The sequence below is a fragment of the Dasypus novemcinctus genome, unplaced genomic scaffold (assembly GCF_030445035.2).
Source record: "Dasypus novemcinctus isolate mDasNov1 unplaced genomic scaffold, mDasNov1.1.hap2 scaffold_134, whole genome shotgun sequence".
Classification (NCBI taxonomy): domain Eukaryota; kingdom Metazoa; phylum Chordata; class Mammalia; order Cingulata; family Dasypodidae; genus Dasypus; species Dasypus novemcinctus.
This window is the reverse complement of record NW_026688153.1, coordinates 49,030-67,000: the sequence shown is the minus strand read 5'-3', so window position 1 is coordinate 67,000 and position 17,971 is coordinate 49,030.

The window sequence follows — 17,971 nt, the reverse complement described above, 5'->3', positions numbered from 1 at the left end:
AACTAGAGAAAGCATATGTGGGGTAAATAAGCCAATAGAAGGAAAAATCCTACATTTACGAGGTTGCTCAGCACACTATTATTTCTAATGAATAGCTCTTGGAAACAATGCACTGTCCAGGACTAGAAGTCTCTCTGACAGGTAGACTTCCACAAAGCCCCTTGTTTTAAGTGGCATCTTACTGCACACAGGGGCGAATGGTCCTTAGTCCAGGGCATCACTGAATCCACACCTCTGGAAAGTAAACCCCAGTCTTCTGCAGTGGGCAGGAGCTACGGGCTGCTGATCATTCTGTCCAGACTCCCCCTCTCCTGACCTACCTTTCTCCCCACCTGTTCCACCACAGGGTCCCTGATGTCTGCAGTGTCAAGTCCTGCAGGGATCAGAGCATAAATGAGCAGGCCTGTCCTTCTGCCACTGCTTCTCAGGTTAGGGTTCTCTACTTTTGCCAACAAGTTACTAGTCCTAAGTCCACACTTTACTTTCAATATTTTATTATTCTGTTTTCCTTGTCTCCCTGTTGATCCTTGTGGTTCAGTCCTTTAAATTAATTACTTTATCATCATTTAAGTTATGTGAGAAACAGAGGTGTCAGTGTTCATTTCTCAGTGATTATTGGGAAGTGTTTCATAAAATTCTTACATTAATGTTCATACCCTGTTGAATCTAATGTTCTAGAACCCTTTAGAGGATAATATTGTGTGTATGTGTTGTGTATTGAGGAAAGAACACTGGACTCAGATTCCTAGTGGAGTCTAAACTTTATGCTTATAAAATATTTTGTATCCCATATATAATTTTCCTTATTATTTTGTCCTTGTATTTAAATTTAGTTAAGGAAGAGATGTGGCTAAGGCAACTAAGCTCCTGTCTACCACATGGGAGATCTGCGATTTGATTTCCAGTGCATCCTAAAGAAGACAGTGAGCTGGTATGATAGGCAGGAACAGCGACCTGATGCAACAAGATGACACAAGAGACTGAGAAGAAAATCATAATGAGAGACATGACAGGGCAGGGCACGCAGGGGTCTTAAGTGATTACGCATCTCCCTCCCATATCAGCAGTCCTGGGTTCAGTTCCTGGTGTCTCCTAAAAACAGCATGTGGCAAGTGCAAACAATGAGGGAGTAGGGAGAAATAAAATCTTTAAAAACATAAATAAAAATTAAATTTGCTTAACTTTTAAGATCTTTCTTTTGCAAATAACATTAAATTTTTGTCAAATCAAGTGTACTTTCAAGGAATGAATAGAACCAGCCTTATCTAAACTTAAAAAATGATTTTTCCACATACAAAAGAAGTATATCTTCTTTTTGTCAAACATGGTTGTGCCCCACCTGCACACTAGAAGTAAATCTTCAAAACTAAGGAGAATTTTGAAATGTAGATTTTTTTTTACCTTTTGACAGAGGATTATAAAGTTGAATCTAAAATCATTTGTTTTTATCTGACATTTCCTTCTTATAGTACATATACATATCCTCACCTATGTACATTTATGTCTATAATGCAAAACATAGATCCAACAGATATTAAGTGCCAAATGTATTCATATAGTTTTTTATTCCATGCAAAGGTGAATGACAGAAACTCATCATAAACTAACTGTAACCAAAAAGGTAATTAAATTTTTTGAATACCTGGGATTTCTAAGACTTAGTTCAGCTCAAAGTACAACTGGATAGAATAGGGATGTCAAATGATATTTTTAGGGTTCTATCATTTCCTCATTCTTTCTCCTTACATATATGTATACATGTATATATGAATTTCTGTGTATGCATATAAGTATATATGGTTATAGTTTATCATATAAATTTGATCATGCTTTTAACAGTATTTCTTTTTTTTTAAAGATTTATTTCTCTCCCCTTCCCCCATCCCAGTTGTCTGTTCTCTGTGTCTATTTGCTGCGTCGTCTTCTTTATCTGCTTTTTGTCAGCAGCATGGGAATCTGTGTTTCTTTTTTTGTGTCATCTTGTTGCATCAGCTCTCCGTGTGTTTGGCACCATTCCTGGGCAGGCTACACTTTCTTTCACCCTGGATGGCTCTCCTTATCGGGTGCACTCCTTCTCCATGGGGCTCCCCATTGCAGGGGACACCCCTGCATGGCAGGGCACTCCTTGTGCGCATCAGCACTGTGCATGGGCCAGTTCCACATGGGTCAAGGAGGCCCGGGGTTTGAACTGTGGGCCTCCCATGTGGTAGACGGACACCATAACCACTGGGCCAAGTCCGCTGCCCAACAGCATCTTGAAAAAGCATCTAACAAGTGCTTTTTAAAATCATAGTTTTTAAATCATAGTTTATCACAGTTCCCTCAGGAGGCTAATTCACAGAATGAAAGAATGGAATACCTTTTATTTTTCTTCAGAACTTCCTTCTGTTAGTGTAGATTAGAGCCATGAAAGGAAAACACTGTTCATTTTATATTCAAAGGACGTTCACTGCTTCTGCTCTGATAGACTTCTCCTCCGGGCACTTGTGACATGTCGGCTGCTCAGCCTCTACAAGGCCAGGCCGGTTTGGGATCTCCCAACTTTCTGCCCACAGTGGGAGGCAGAGAATGCCTCACCTAAATGGGGTTGAAAGTGCCAGGCACCTGCTTCCTGGACTCCTCCCAGTGAGGGGCATTCACAATCAGATGCAGCCACGGAAGCAGAATCGATGAGTCAGACAGCTGGGGACCCGGACCCTTCATTCAGACTGGATCCCCAGGGCAGCTGTGGTGGTGGGTGGGCATGGTGTCTGTCTCCAGAGAGGGGTGTGCTGTGCACAGCTAGAGTCTTGTGCTTAGTGGGGTGGGGTGGGTGTACTCACTAGAGGAGTTGCTCTATGGGCTGTGGCATGACTCCTCTCTGAATTTATCTTCTGGTCTTAGCTGGAAACAGAGTCAGGGAGAAGGGGTGGAAAGAAGGGAGTGTGTGACCTTCCTGACCTGGGGGGCAGAGGTGCATCATCAGTCTGGCAGCTCATGGGCAGTGCACACTCCATGCTGCTTCTGTGACACTGGGCCAGTCAAGCAACCCTGGGTATGGCAATGTTCCCAGTGTCCACCTCCTTCTGCCTTTGTCCCCACCACTTTCTATAAGCAGGAATCCCCTTAAAGCATATGTAACATTGTGTCAGTTATTGGCGAAAACCCTCTATGCTCCCCGTGGTTTTTCCTCCCACAAAATTCTGATTTGTGGTTTATTTGCTCAGAGAAGCTAGTGCTCGATGGGAAGCGGGACAGAATGGGTCTACATTGTTGGGGTCCTACTGACCCTCACCTCTTGAGTAATGCTGTGCCTTTCTGGACCCTCAGGTCATCACAAAAAGCAGAAGGGAAGTAGGGGTGGCCCAGGAGAGTAGGAGAGGAGGGATAATATTGGCAAGGCCACCTGCACATTCCCAAGGTCTTGACTATCCTCAGAGCCTGAAATGAGACCAGGGGAGGTGGAAAATGATGGGTGGTTGTGGACTTACCATGATTCCATAAATTTATAAATAAGCCCTCATAAAAAAACACAGTCCAGGCGAGAGCGGAAGCACTGTTGTGTATAGCCCCCTTGCCCAATATCTCAAAGGTTCAATAGAGGGGAGAAATGAATCAGGACGTACTGCCTGCCTCCAGCTAAGTGCCCATAAGCACCTGCTCCCAAAATGGCCTTGAGGAGAAGGCTGGAGGCCCATGGTCCTGCCTCTTCCTCAGCCACTGCAGGACCTCACTGTCCATGAGGGAAGGCAGGAAGCAGAGGAATGGCTCAGGGAGGTGGGGAGGGGGCAGTCACTGTGACAGGAGCTGTGTGGGTCACAGAAGGGCACCCCAAGGGAAGAGCAGCAGCAGGTGGGTGCTGTCAGGCAGAGGCTCTCCTGGAGGGCGAAGCCTCAGTGTCTCCTCACCAGGGAGAGTACCCCTGGGGCAGCCTCCTGGTGACTGGGGGCCCAGCAGCCCACAGCCCCTGCTCTCTCCAGGCCTGGGGCAGCCCCTCTTTCCACCTGGAGGGCTGGGGGAGGTGGGAGCACAGGCTCTTTGGAGGACAGGACCTGATAGCAGTTTGGGGAGGAATATGCCTGACTCTGGGGAAGTGGACAGCATTTGGTGTGGGGGGTCACCAGCACCTCTCACCCTCACCTCTGCATCCTAGAGCAGCTGCCGGCCCCTCCTGTTCAGATCTGCACCAGGGCAGGTGCACAGATACCCAGGCATGGGTCCCAGGGTCCTGAGGTGAGGGACAGGCCATGGGGTGGTTTGCTTGAGGGGAAGGAGGGAGGAGAGGGTAGAAGCCTAAGTGGGCTTTGCAAGGGCTAACAGGGAATCCCGTCACCAGGGCAGGACCCCAGGGATGCAGTGTCCACTTCCTGCTTGGAGCTGGAGAAAAGGGGACCTCTGAATTTTATTTCTTGTTGTTATGCATATTATTGTCCTTTAGAGGCAGCCCCCTGTGCTGCCTGTTTTGTGAGAGAGCCCTGCTGCATCTTCCCCTCCTCCACTTCCTTGGACCACTGTAGAGGACAGGGTGGGAGAGGGAATTTCTGGGCAGGGAAAGAACTGAGACCCTAAAACCTCTGTAAGCATCAGGCCCCAGAGGGGAGGAATTTTGTCAATGACACCCAGCCTCCCTGTGTTCACCCTATGGAAGTCACCCATTCTCCCAAAGAAGGACCTACCAGGGGAAGCCAAATGAGCTCCCCAGTCACCATAAGCTGCCTCTCAGGTGGCCTTCACTGCCCACCACCGGCATCGGGAGCCCCCCGAGCCTCCTCGCTGCTCACTGTGATGCTTCCCCCTGCTCCTGCCTAGCTTGGGGTCCCTTCCCAAACTAGAGCTCAAGCTTTGAATAAACAGACTCTGCTCTCTTTTGAACTCTCTTTATTTCTCCAGAATGAACTCCACTCTCCTACAAAGAAGAAAAGATGGAGAAGGCAGGAGAGGGGTGCAGGACCCCAGGAGACACAGGTCAGTCCAGTCTCTGCAGCACCATAGGTGGGGCGAGTGGCCCCCTGGCAGCGAGGCTCTGCAGGCCATTCCTCTGGACTCCCAGAAGGTTCCCTTCACCTTTGGAAGCTGAAGCCCCTGGATCTTAGGAGCCGATGCTTGGAAGGCCTTGTGGATGAGGATCTCCTTCACAAGTGGACCCACTGAGACCTGCCCAGCACTGCAGACCTCCATCCTCCACTGCCCCTAAGCCCTCCAGCACACGTGGTACTCGTGCCCAGCAGCTGAAACTGTTGTTCAGGTCCAACTACAGCTGCTGTGTCCAGCACCTGCTCATCTACCCCACTGTCCTTTCAGGCTCCGTGTGGCACATGATCTTGTTCCTCCACACAAAGTCTAGGGAGAGCAGCCTGGACTTTTCCCATGGTTTCCATTTTGGCCCCTGCCTCTGCTTCTCACCACCAGAGGTGGAAGCATCTCCATGTGCTTTTCGCTTTCAGGTTCACAAAAGATTTCTTATTTCACTGCCATCTCCCAGACTCACTCACCAGGACCAGGAACCAAAGACAGCTCAGGCACAGCTGGCTGCAGCCCCTCAGGCTCTCTGGACTGGGCCCCACAGATGCTCAACGGAGAGGCCAAGAACCAGGAACACTGCAGCATGGCCTCGTGGCCTCACCACCCCACAGCTGCAGCACAGATTGTAGTCCAAAAACAAAGCATCTTCCCAAGCTAAGGCAAAGAGAGCTCTGTCCACATAGGGCAGTTCCCACACCAAGGCACCTAGGAAAATTTTCCCTGCATTGGGTCCCCAGCCTCTTGTTCTAGCAATAGCCAGGCTAGAACACACCAAAAGGGAACCTGTTCAAGGTTAAATGAAGATATAAGCAGGTCAGGTTTGCCAGGAGGTCATTGAACCTCAGCAAATACCGAGGGGAGAAACCAAGGTCCACTCAGTAGACTTACCATGGAGGATGGAGACCAGGAGCCCCATGGAGCCCACAGAGGAGATACAGGAGACAATCACCAGCATCCATGAGTGGGACCACAACAGCCAAAACATGCTGCTGTGGTGTGTGTCACACGGGGCTGGGGGATGTACACAGGGCAGGATGGGGGTGTACAGAGGCCATGGTGGGCTCACAGTGGGGGTCCACTGAGGAGGATCCCTCTATGCACCTCTATGGCATGCAGAACATTACCAGTAGCTAAGGAGTTTCTGCTTTATTAGGCTCCCAGAAGATGTGGGGTCAAGGGGGTAGCCCCTGGGCCTCACCACCAGCCTGGGAGAAGAACAGGAGAAGGGAGTAGGCCCAGCACACAACCAGTGCAGCCTCTGGGGTTCTGCCTGGGGTGTGGGCAGTGGTCACCTGGGGCAGCGAGGGTCTGCCCACCTTCCCTGGTCTCCCAGTGGGTGCCTGGGAGTGCTTTAAACCTGAAGCAGCTTTATTAGTCTGGCCACAATGTCTCTAAAGGCCCCAGAGCTCCCAGACACCCTTTTGACCTGCACCCTGTGGAGCCCCTGCCATGGCAGCCTGCACACCTCCATCCTCCACTGGAGGAGATCCTCCTGGCCTGGCGTGCCACACATGCACAGCAGCCCATGGCACCCCTTCAGGGCCCACTCACAGCCAAGTACATCAAGCACCCAGATCTCCCCCATTATTTCATGTGGCTCCAGGGAGCTCATGACCTTCATCCTCCACTCTGGGTCCCATGACCAGGGCAGGACCCCCTGAAGGTCCACCTGGTTGTTCCTCCCCTGGTGCTGCTCCTTGCAGGTGCACCCTAGGCACAGGCGATGCTTCAGGAAAGTCCAGAATTGCCTCCAGGTGCTCAGCTGGCCCTGGCTGTTGGTGGGAGGGGAGGTGGGCCTCCCCATGCAGGGAAGTTCTGCTGCTCACCCCAACTTGGGGTGTTCCCCCAGGGATGGCTTCACCCATGCCAACAGTGGGCAGAAGTGCTTCCTTGAGGTCCTCCATCCCCGCCGCAGATAATGTGGGAGGAGGCAGTGACCACAGGACCAAGCAGGGGACCCTCCTTATGATGCTTCTTGGGGCAGGGCCTGGTGGCCTGGCTAGGCTTCACCCAGGCCATCTGGGGCTGCTGGTGTACATGAGGCAGGGCCAGGGGCCCTGTGGGTGAAGCCAATGTCTTGGAGGCTCCTGTCTCTGGCATGTGCTGGCTCTCCCAGCCCTCGTCCATGAAGGCCTGGCTAAGACTGGTCCTCTGCAGGACAGGAGAGCTGTAGGGTGGACTGGGACAGATGGCAGGCTCTGGTAGGAAGGTAGAGAGGTGGGCTTCTCCTACTCCTGACCTGGCAGGGGGCTGGGTCTGCAGGGCGCTGGTGGAGGTCCCCTGCTCCCATCTGCTGTAACCCAGCAAGAGATAGATGGCCATAATTTCATCATGTTTGCCATCTCTCAAGGACGCCTGTAACTCCTCCTCTTTGTAGCCCATGGTAATCATAGCTGCTATCTGGTGGGGGTCCTGGCAAGCTGGGAGGGGTCGCATATACAGCTTCAATTCTGTATGCTCATAGCCTGTATTGACCCATGGGTCAGTCATTATGTCTGGGAGGCTTGACCTCTTACAGGGATCCACTGTCAGGCACTTTTTGAGGAGATTCCTACAGTCTGCAGACAGGTGGTCTGGGATGCAGAGATCCCCGCTGAGCACCTGCTCCTGCAGATGCTTGAAGCTCTGTGCAACAAAAGGGACCTTCCCACTGATCATGGTGTACAGAATCACCCCCAGCCTCCAGACGTCCACGGATGCCCCATCAAACACATGCCCCTTAAGTATTTCGGGGGCAGTATAACAGGGAGTGCCGCACAGGGTTTTCAGCTTTTGGTTGATGTCAAATGTGTTACTCAAGCCAAAATCAGCAACTTTCACATTCCCAGCAGCATTCAAAAGGAGGTTGTCTGCTTTCAAGTCTCTGTGCGAAATAAACTTCTGGTGACAGTACTGGACAGCAGATATGACTTGGTGAAATTTTGCTCAGTCTTCCTCTTCTAATAGAGGGCCATGGGCCACCAAGTAGTGAAAGAGATCACCTCCATGGGTGTACTGCATGATGAGGTAGAGCTCCTTGGTGTTGTCAATGATTTCAAAGAGCCGGGTGATGTTGGGATGGCTCAAGCTCTTCATTACACTCACCTCTCTGGAGCGCATGCAGAGGCTGCTGGGGTCGTCATTCTTGCGTATGATTTTCATGGCTACCTCATGGCCAGTGAGGACGTGCCATGCTAATTTGATGACAGAAAAGGCACCCTTGCCTATTGTTCTCAGGAACCGGTAGTTCTTGAGGTGGGTATCCTCCTTAGCCCTCAAGGCTGCGAGAGGCCACAGCATGCTGGAGTTTATGCTGGGCTGGAGACCCGGTGACTCTAGGCAGACTTTCCAATGGGAAAGACTGAATAAGTGATCTAATAAAAAAAAAAATCAAATGCTAGAAAAAAATGAAAATAAAAAAATACAAAAATAAAAAACAGGAGTAAAAGAAAAAGGAAAAGATAAAAAAACAAACAGGAAAAATTAAAAAGCAAAATAATTTTTTTAAAAGGAAAGAATAAAGAAAACAAAATCTGGAAAAAAGAATTAAGACAAAAAGAAAAAATAAGAAACAAAATAAATGAATCCACAAATGAGAAATAAGCCAACGAAGAGCAGTTCTAGTCCACAGGCCATCAAAAACAGCTTCCTGGGTAAGTGGACCCTGAGCCTCACCTGTAGGGCCTTATATAGAGGTGGCAGGTCCTGCACAGTGGCTCCTTGTGAGGTCATCCAAGCAATGGGCCAATCCAGGCTGTGGTCATCCTCAGGGGTTTCTCCTCACTTTCTGGTCTCAGAAAACCTCTAAACTTCTCACAAAATTATGGAGGATCCCACAGAACTTTGGGTTTATGTGGGTTCTAGCTCTTCCTAGTTCCTTATCAGAAATTATAACCTAGAATGCCACAGTGGCTTCTACATTTCTAGTTTGAAAACCTTAATGATATCTGGTTTTGAAAGAGCTGAGAATATCTACAAGGGAAATATCCAATTCTTTTTCTATAACTCTACACGATCTGAGTCAAAGTGATCCACAGCTCAAGTGATAGCGTGGTTCTCTCTGAAAATGTTCTGTTGCTTAAAGCATAGTAAGGTACATTATGGGCATCTATAATGCTGAGAGAAAGATGGCTTTCATCTTATTTTCATTTTGAAAGAATGAAAGATTTTACCCAGGTTCTCTGTTGTAGCTATCTCCCTTCCACAAGCCAGAAAACTCACTGGAAGACCTCCTTTTTCCTGTCTTTACAAGTAGGGAATGAAGTTGTGCATGAAGAAAGCAAGTCTTCTACCTTTTCTTCTCCAAGTCAACAATCTGTGCTCTGTCTCCCACTTACTCCGCATGGTGGTGGTGTCTGGGAGGTGTACATGGCACTGACACCTCATGGGAGAGAATGGTAATTCCTACATGATTCTTAAAAACTTCTCTGAAATATAATATAGCCATGCCACTTGGCTTTGCAAGTCTTCAATCTTTTTGATACCTCAATTCTTTCATTATTGCTTACTTTCATACTGATTTATGAAGTGAACCATTTTTAGTCCCTTCTCAATTCTTTCTCTGTATATTTTTCAGGTGATTGTTTTGTGGATATAGGGGGCTTAAATTCAACATCCTAACTCAACAATAATGTGATAACTTAACTGCAACTGTCTATCAGTCAGGGTTTTCTATTCATGTGTCCAAATTCCATAGGGCAGGCACTGTGTTTGGTCTGTGAAGTACAACGGTGTAGTGGAGCCAAAGAGATACACACATTATGCAAGTCTGCCATTATTCTTTGCCATCCCATTAGCATGTCACATTCACAACATCCCATGAGCATAAAATTACAATGACTAAGATGGGTGGAAGTTCAGCAAGTCTCTGCTCTAAAAGACCATATTTTTCTTTCAAACTAGAGATACTTCCAAAGCAGAAGGTAGAAAATTGGTCTTCAAAGAAATACAAAACCACCAAGGATTCCTATCAGATCCTTTCTTCCTCCTGTAAGTCAACCTCTTACAGTAAAAATGATGACAAAAGGGAAGGGAGAAAGTGGACTTGGCCCAATGGATAGGTGTCCGTCTACTACATGGGAGGTCCAGGGTTCAAACCCTGGGGCCTCCTTGACCCATGCTGATGCACACAAGAAGTACCCTGTCATGCAGGGGTGTCCCCAGCATAGGGGAGGCCCCATGCACAAGGAGCACACCCCATAAGGAGAGTCACCCATTGTGAAAGTGCAGCCTGCCCAGGAATGGCGCCACGCACACGGAGAGCTCACACAGCAAGATGATACAAGAAAAAAAGAAACATAGATTCCTGGTGCCACTAATAAGGATAAGAAGTGGTCACAGAAGAACACACAGAGAATGGACACAGAGAGCAGACAATGGGGGGGTTGGCAGGGAAAAGGGAGAGGAATAAATCTTTAAAAAAAAAAGGGAAGGGAAAGATAGGGCAACTAATAGTTCCTTTCCTTCTAGGCCTTCCTGATTAAGCAAAGGGGGAAGCGTTGGCCAAATGTGTACATATCAAAACGTAAAACAATTTGTGCTTCCAAAGACTTTGTCAAGAAGGTGAAAAGGACTCGGTGACAAACCCTGCGTGAACCGGCTTCTCCTCACTCGCTGCTCGCTTGGCTTCCTCTGCAACCATGTCTGACAAACCTGATATGGCTGAGATTGAGAAATTCGATAAGTCGAAATTGAAGAAGACAGAAATGCAAGAGAAAAATCCACTGCCTTCCAAAGAAACGATCGAATAGGAGAAGCAAGCAGGCAAATCATAATGAGGTGGGCACCACCAATATGCACTGACCATTCCACAAGCATTGCCTTCTTATTTTACTTCTTTTAGCTGTTAACTTTGTAAGATGCAAAGAGGTTGGTCAAGTTTAAATGACTGTGCTGCACCTTTACACATCAAAGAATCAGGAGCTACTGACAAGGAAGGCCACACCTGCCTCTCCCACCTGCCTGTCTGGCTGGCAGGGAAGGAAAAACTTGCATGTTGGTGAAGGATGACAGTGAAATCTAGAGTAAAAGCAAAAGTTGGTCCAAGGTGTCCTACAGGCTGTAAAATGCAGTTTAATCAGAGTGCCATTCTTTTTTGTTGAAGTGATTTTAATTATTGGAATGCAAAATTTTTTAAATATGCAAATAAAAAGTTTTATAACCTAAAAAAAAAAAAAGGTGAAAAGGCAGCCCACTCAATGGCAGAAAATATTTGGAAACCAAATACCCATTAAGGGTTTGATTTCAATGCTTTATAAAAAGACACTACAACTCAAAAATAAAACAGCAAGGAATCCAATTTAAAAATGGACAAAAGACTTAAATGGCCATTACTTGAAAGAGGAAATACAAATGCAAAAAAAGCACATGAAAAAAATGTTCCATATCACTAGCTATTAGGGAAATGCAAATCAAAACTACGAGATACAATCTCACAGCTCATAGAATGGCCATTACTAAAAGAGAGAGAAAACAATAAGTGCTGGGTGAGGATGTGGAGAAATAGGAACATGCCTTCACTGTTGGTGGGATTGTAAAATGGTGCAGCCTCTGTGGAAGACAGTTTGGCAGTTCCTCAGGCAGCTAAATATGCAACTGCCATATGATCCAGCAATTCCTCTGCTAAGAATATACCCAGAAGAACTGAAAACTGTGATGCAAACAATTGCCCACCGATGTTCATAGCAGCATGATTTGCAATTGCCAAAAGATGGAAACAACCCAAGTGTCCATCAACCAAAGAATGGATAAACAAAATGTCATATATTCATATGATGGAATATTAAGAAGAAATGAACAACCTCTTGAATGGCCTTAGAAGTGGACTTTCCCTAGGCCCTCCAGGAAAAACAGCCCTGAACATCCTGGATTTCTACCTCCCACATGGGAGGTCCTGGGTTCAGTTCCCATGACTCCTAAAAGGAAGATGAGAACAAAATAGACATAGCAAGTGCAAACAAGGGGGTGGGGAGAAATAAATAAATAAAAATAAATCTTTAAAAAATAAAATAAAGAGTTGAGGTAGTTTTGTTCAGGTTTCCACTATTCTGGTAAAAACTAAATATATGCACAGTGAAATACAGCTTTGAACCAAGAATTGTGTAATTTTCATGATTCCACATACAAGATAAAGGCTCTTGTATTTGTATTTATAAGTGACACTGCACAATATAAAGAGCAACAGTAGAATTCATGGTAATTAAATTTTAAATTTTTCTTCAGTTAGAATGGTATTAAGTAGTAAGTAAAACATACCATGAAAAGTAGAGATATTGTGGAGAAGGAAAAAAGCCTTATATTTTTTGCCCTTTTAGAACAAGTGTCCTGCTATCACTTTTTACTGGGACCTGCTGATTAAGTAGTTGGTCTTCAGGTGAATTTGTGTTTTCCAATATATATAGATATAGAAATAAATATAGATGTAAACTTACCCATTTACATATATACATACAGATATATACATACACAGTATAAATATTCATATATTCCTTAGCTCTGTCTACTGAAAACTGTAAACAGTGACAACCCAATAGCACTGAGCTCCCTATCACCTAGATCTTGGTATCTAAGTATCAATCTCCACTAAAAGCACACATCCCTTTTTGAAAAATAGCTGGTTCCAGGCTGGGGCAGGGAGAGTACTTCTTGAGCCTTGAAGACTTGGTTTTGTCATAAATTAATGAAGGAATTCTGTCAAGAGGACATAAAAGACAGTTTGAAGTGGATTCTACTGATCAATCTGAAACATTTTGAGTATCAAAATATATAATGATAACCCATTGAATATAATAGGAATATAACAGGAATTCATGAATCCGTACCAAAAGAAATAAATGAATGGGTAACTTGAAAGTTTGATGAAGAGAATATTTGCATGGTCTCTGTATTAGTCAGTCAAAGGGATGCTGATGCAAAATAACGGAAATTGATTGATTTTTATAACAGGTATGTATTTGGGGTAGGAGCTTACAGTTACCAGGCTATAAAGCGTAAGTTACTTCCCTCACCAAAGTCTATTTTTACATGTTGGAGCAAGACGGTTGCTGAAGTCTGTGAGGGTTCAGGATTCCTGGGCTCCTCTTGGGCTCAGCTCTTCTGTTAGCTCCACAAGGTCAGCTCTAGATGATGAGGCTCTCTAGGCTTTGCCTCTCTCCCTGGGGCTCCAGCTTCAGCATCAAGCTCCAACATCAAAACTACAACATTAAAAGTCCTCAACTCTGTCTTTGCCATGTCTTTTATCTATTGGCACCCTATGAGCACAAGAGGTTTACATGATTATTTAATCAAGGAAATCTATGAATCCAATATAATCTGATATGCCCAGAGGAAAAGATCAGTTTACAAACATAATCCAATATTTCTTTTTGGAATTCATCAATAATATCGAACTGCTACAGTCTTGGGTTGAACTTCCTGCTGCCTCCCTTTCTTTCTTGTAATTCTTCCACCTCTAGGCTCATGTGTTAGGTCCCTGTGACACCATTCCATAAATTTTAGAGAGACTATTGCATATACCTCTGCCAAACCCCCTAGGGAGTACATGCTACAAGATCCTCAAGGTACAGATGAGAAGGCAGTTTGATATTATTTATAAATTCCAAAAAGAAATAGAGTATGTTTGTAAACTGGCCTTTTCTACTGGTCATATAACCCTTTGATTATATTATATTAGATTCAGTAGAGATATCTGATTGAATTACATTAAGATTAGGGCTCTGATAGAACCACATAGCCTCCTCGGGCTGATAAAACAGACTTTCACAAGATAGCAGACACACAGGAGGAGATACACAGAGAATCCGGCAGCCTGGGAAAAGAGATGAGCCTGAGAGTTAGCGGCTGAAGAGAACAGAGCAGCTAAGCCCAGATAGAAATGAGTCAAGGAAGAAAGGCGAGCCCTATGACATCCTACAGCTGTGATCAGAAACTGGGACCATGAGGAGCCTGAAGAGGAAGAGGGAGGCTGAGCCCTCACAGACACCAGCAGCCACCCTGCTCCAAAAGGGAGCAGCAGGCTTTGGTGAGAGAAGTAACATACTCTTTATGGCCTTGTGACTGTAAGCCTCTACCCCAAATAAATACCCCATAGAATAGGCAGCAGAGTTCTGGGACTTGGCATCAGCACCCCTTTGGCTGACTTATAAAGATGAGGAGACTGGGAAGACCTAAGAGGCCCAGTCACTTTCCAGGGCCACACAACTGGGAGGAGGAGGAGTGAGGTCTGATGGAGCTCCACCCCCTCAATACTGGGGTCTTGAATTTCCCAGGCCTTCCACTGCCTGTAGGGATGACTGAGTTGATGTAAGTGTAGGTCTTTCTGGCCATTTAGCAGGAGACACCCCAAGATAACACAAGGTGATGCAGGGCAGAGCACTGGAGACCAGGTGGCAGTTGTGACCATCTGGGCACCCCTCCCAGCAGTTCTCCCTTCTAGCACGTGTGTGGCCTGGAGGATATTGGGTGGGCAGGCCCTGGCAGGAGCAGGTTCTCAGTGGGATGGGGTCCTGGTGGGCCTCTATGTCCACACCCAGCACATGGCTGGCAGGGTGGGAAGGGAGTGTTGGGACGGCTTCATCAACAGCTGTCACCTCCTTACTCAAGGGCTGCAGGTCTGTGAAAACAGGATTCTGTTTCTGATCTGGGAAGATGGACATCGTGTGATGGGCAGGCAGGGACCAGATGCCTCCAGGCCTGGCTGCTGGGCACTGTCTTAGCAGAGCTCCCCCAGGAAATGGGTGAGAGGCTGGACAAGACAGTCATCTACACCAGGTCATCATGCAGGGAGCAGGCACAGTACATTGCCCAAAGGGCCAGTGCAGGCAGAGGTGAGAGTGGCTGCACAGCAGTCGCCACACTCAGGGTCAAAGCCAGTAAAGGCTTTAAATCTTTTTAAAAGAAGAAAGAATAGGTGATTCAGAAGGCAGAAGAGCTGAAATTAGAGAGACAAAAGAACACAGAGAGAAAAGATTGGAAGGATTTGAGCAAGAGCTCAAAAAATTGAATAGCATGAAATGCAACAACATACATGCCATGGCTGTTCCAGAAGGAGAATATAAGGGAAAAGGAGCAGAAAGAGTATTTGAGGGAATAAGAGCTGAATATTTCCCAACTCTCATGAAAGAAATGAACTTACATGTCAGAAGCACAGGGTACCCCAGTAAGAATAGATGTGAATAGACTTACTCCAAGACACACACTACTCAGAGTGTCAAATGTCCAAGATTAAGAGAAATTTCTGAGGGCAGCAATGGAGAAGCAAACCACATACAAGGTATGCCCAGTAAGTTATATATGCAGAAAACTACACAGCAATGCTAAAAGAAATCAATGAAGACCTAAACACACAGAAAGACATTTCACGATCCTGGGTTGGAAGACTGTGATGATGTTAATCCTACCCAACCTGATCTATAGGTTCAATATAATACCAATCAAAATTCCAACAACCTACTTTTACAGAAATAGAAAAGGCAAATACCAAATTATTTTGGAAGGGAATAGCCAAAAGCACTCTAAAAAGAAGAGCCACATGGGAGAAATTTCACTGCTTGACACTGAAACTTACTACAAGGCTACAGTCTTCAAAACAGCATGGTATTGGCATTGATCAGTGGACTAGATCAAGAGTTTAGAAATAAACTCTCACCTCTACAGCCAACTGGTTTTCAACAAACCTACAAAAGACATGCTAATGAGACAAAACAGTCTTTACAACAAATGATGCTGGGAAAACTTGGATATCCATAACCTGAAGAATGAAAGAGGACTCCTATCTCACTCCCTGTACAAGAATCAACTCAAAATGGATCAAAGGCCTAAACATAAAAGCTAGGAACATAAAACTACTAGAAGAAAATATAGGGCAGCATATTAGAGACATTGTGGTAGGTGCTTTTTCTTGGACCTTGCACCTGAAGCACACACAACAAAAGAAAAAATAGATAAATGGGACCTCCTCAAAATTACTTTTAAACCTCACAGGACCTTGTGGAGAGGGTGAAAGGGAACTATCTCAGTGGAAGAAAATATTTGGCTCTCAAGCATCTGACAAGGGTTTAATATCCATGATATAACTCAACAATAAAGACAATGCAATGAAGAAATGGGAAAAAGCTTGAATAAATATTTGTCCAAAGAGGAAATATAAATGGAAAAAGAAAAAACAAACCACACAAGAAAAAATATTCAACAACACTAGCTATTAGGGAAATGAAAATAAAAATTACGTATGAGATATCATTTCACACCTACTAGAATGGCCACTATTAAAAAGACAGGAAAACAAGTGGAGAGGATGTGGCGAGTTTGGGACACTTACTTACTCTTGGTGGGAATGTAGAATGGCATAGGTCACTATGGAGGACTGTTTGGCAGTTCCTAAAGTTGAATTTGCCATGTGTCCCAGCAATACCACTACTGGGTATGTACCCAGAACAACTGAAAGCAGATATTTGCACACCAATGTTCATAGCAGCATTATTCACAATTGCCAAAAGTAGGAAACAACCCAATGGATAAACTGGTGTATTCAGATAATGGAATATAATGCAGCTGTATGAAGAAATTAATTTGGAGGAATTGTGGGAACAGGCCATTGGATTAGGGAGGTAAGACAGGAGCTCTCACTAAAACAATGGGAAAAGAGCCAAAAGCTACCCTGAAGACAGCTTTGGGGTACGGTAGACCAGGACACTGCTTCACAACTCCCAGGAAAGTGGGCAACAGAAAGACAAAGAAGCCCAAACAACACACTGCATTATTATTTTTTTTTAATTTTTTTTTAATTTTTTTATTTTTTATTGACTTTGTAATAATATTACATTAAAAATATATATGTGAGGTCCCATTCAACCCCACCCCCCCACCCCCCCCTCTCCCCCCCCCAACAACACTCGTTCCCATCATCATGACACATCCATTGGATTTGGTAAGTACATCTTTGGGCACCTCTGCACCTCATATACATTGGTTCACATCATGGCCCATACTCTCCTCTATTCCATCAAGTGGGCCCTGTGAGGATTTACAATGTCCGGTGATTACCTCTGAAGCACCATCCAGGGCAGCTCCATGTCCCGAAGACGCCTCCACCTCTCATCTCTTCCTGCCTTTCCCCATACCCTTTGTCCATTATGTCCACTTTTCCCAATCCAATGCCACCTCTTCTATGTGGACATTGGATTGGTTGTGTCCATTGCACCTCTATGTCAAGAGGAGGCTCAGATTCCACCTGGATGCTGGATGCAGTCCTCCCATTTTCAGTTGTAATCACTCTAGGCTCCATGGTGTGGTGGTTGTCCTTCTTCAACTCCATCTTAGCTGAGTGTGGTAAGTCCAATATATCAGATTGTAGGTGCTGGAGTCTGTTGAGGCTCAGGATCTGGCTATCACATTGTCAGTCCAGAGATTCAAATCCCCTAAATATATCTTAAACCCCAACATTAACTGCACCTCCAGCACATTAGCATGAAAGTCTTATGAAGGGAGATCCCATCTGAGTTCAGATTCATCACACATAAACACCATTTCCAAAGAGGGGCCATCTGCCCTGGTAGTTAACCCCATCGGCCATGACCATAACTCCCATGGGTCTCTTTAGCCCTCAAAGGAACCAATATCTGGGGGTTGTATCTGCTTTATCTGTCTCTCTGACTCTGCTCAGTTGTGCATGAGGGCAAACCTTCTGCCAGCCTCCAGACTCTTTTTTAGAAACTCGTAGCCATATAAACTCATTTCTCCTTTCCATTTCCCCCTTACTTTAGGTCAAACAGCATTTTAAAGTCATGGTATTTTATGTAGACATGGATATTCTGCTGATCCGCACTGAACCTTCCGTATAAGGTCATTTTCCAGTTGCATCATCAGTTGGTACACTGCATTATTAAACATCCCAGTGGCTGGGAAGGGCTCCCTCCCCCACCCCTGAAATATTAAGCAAGGATAAAACTTCTGGTGAATTGCATCTGAGAGGAGAGCAGACATCTTCCTCCCT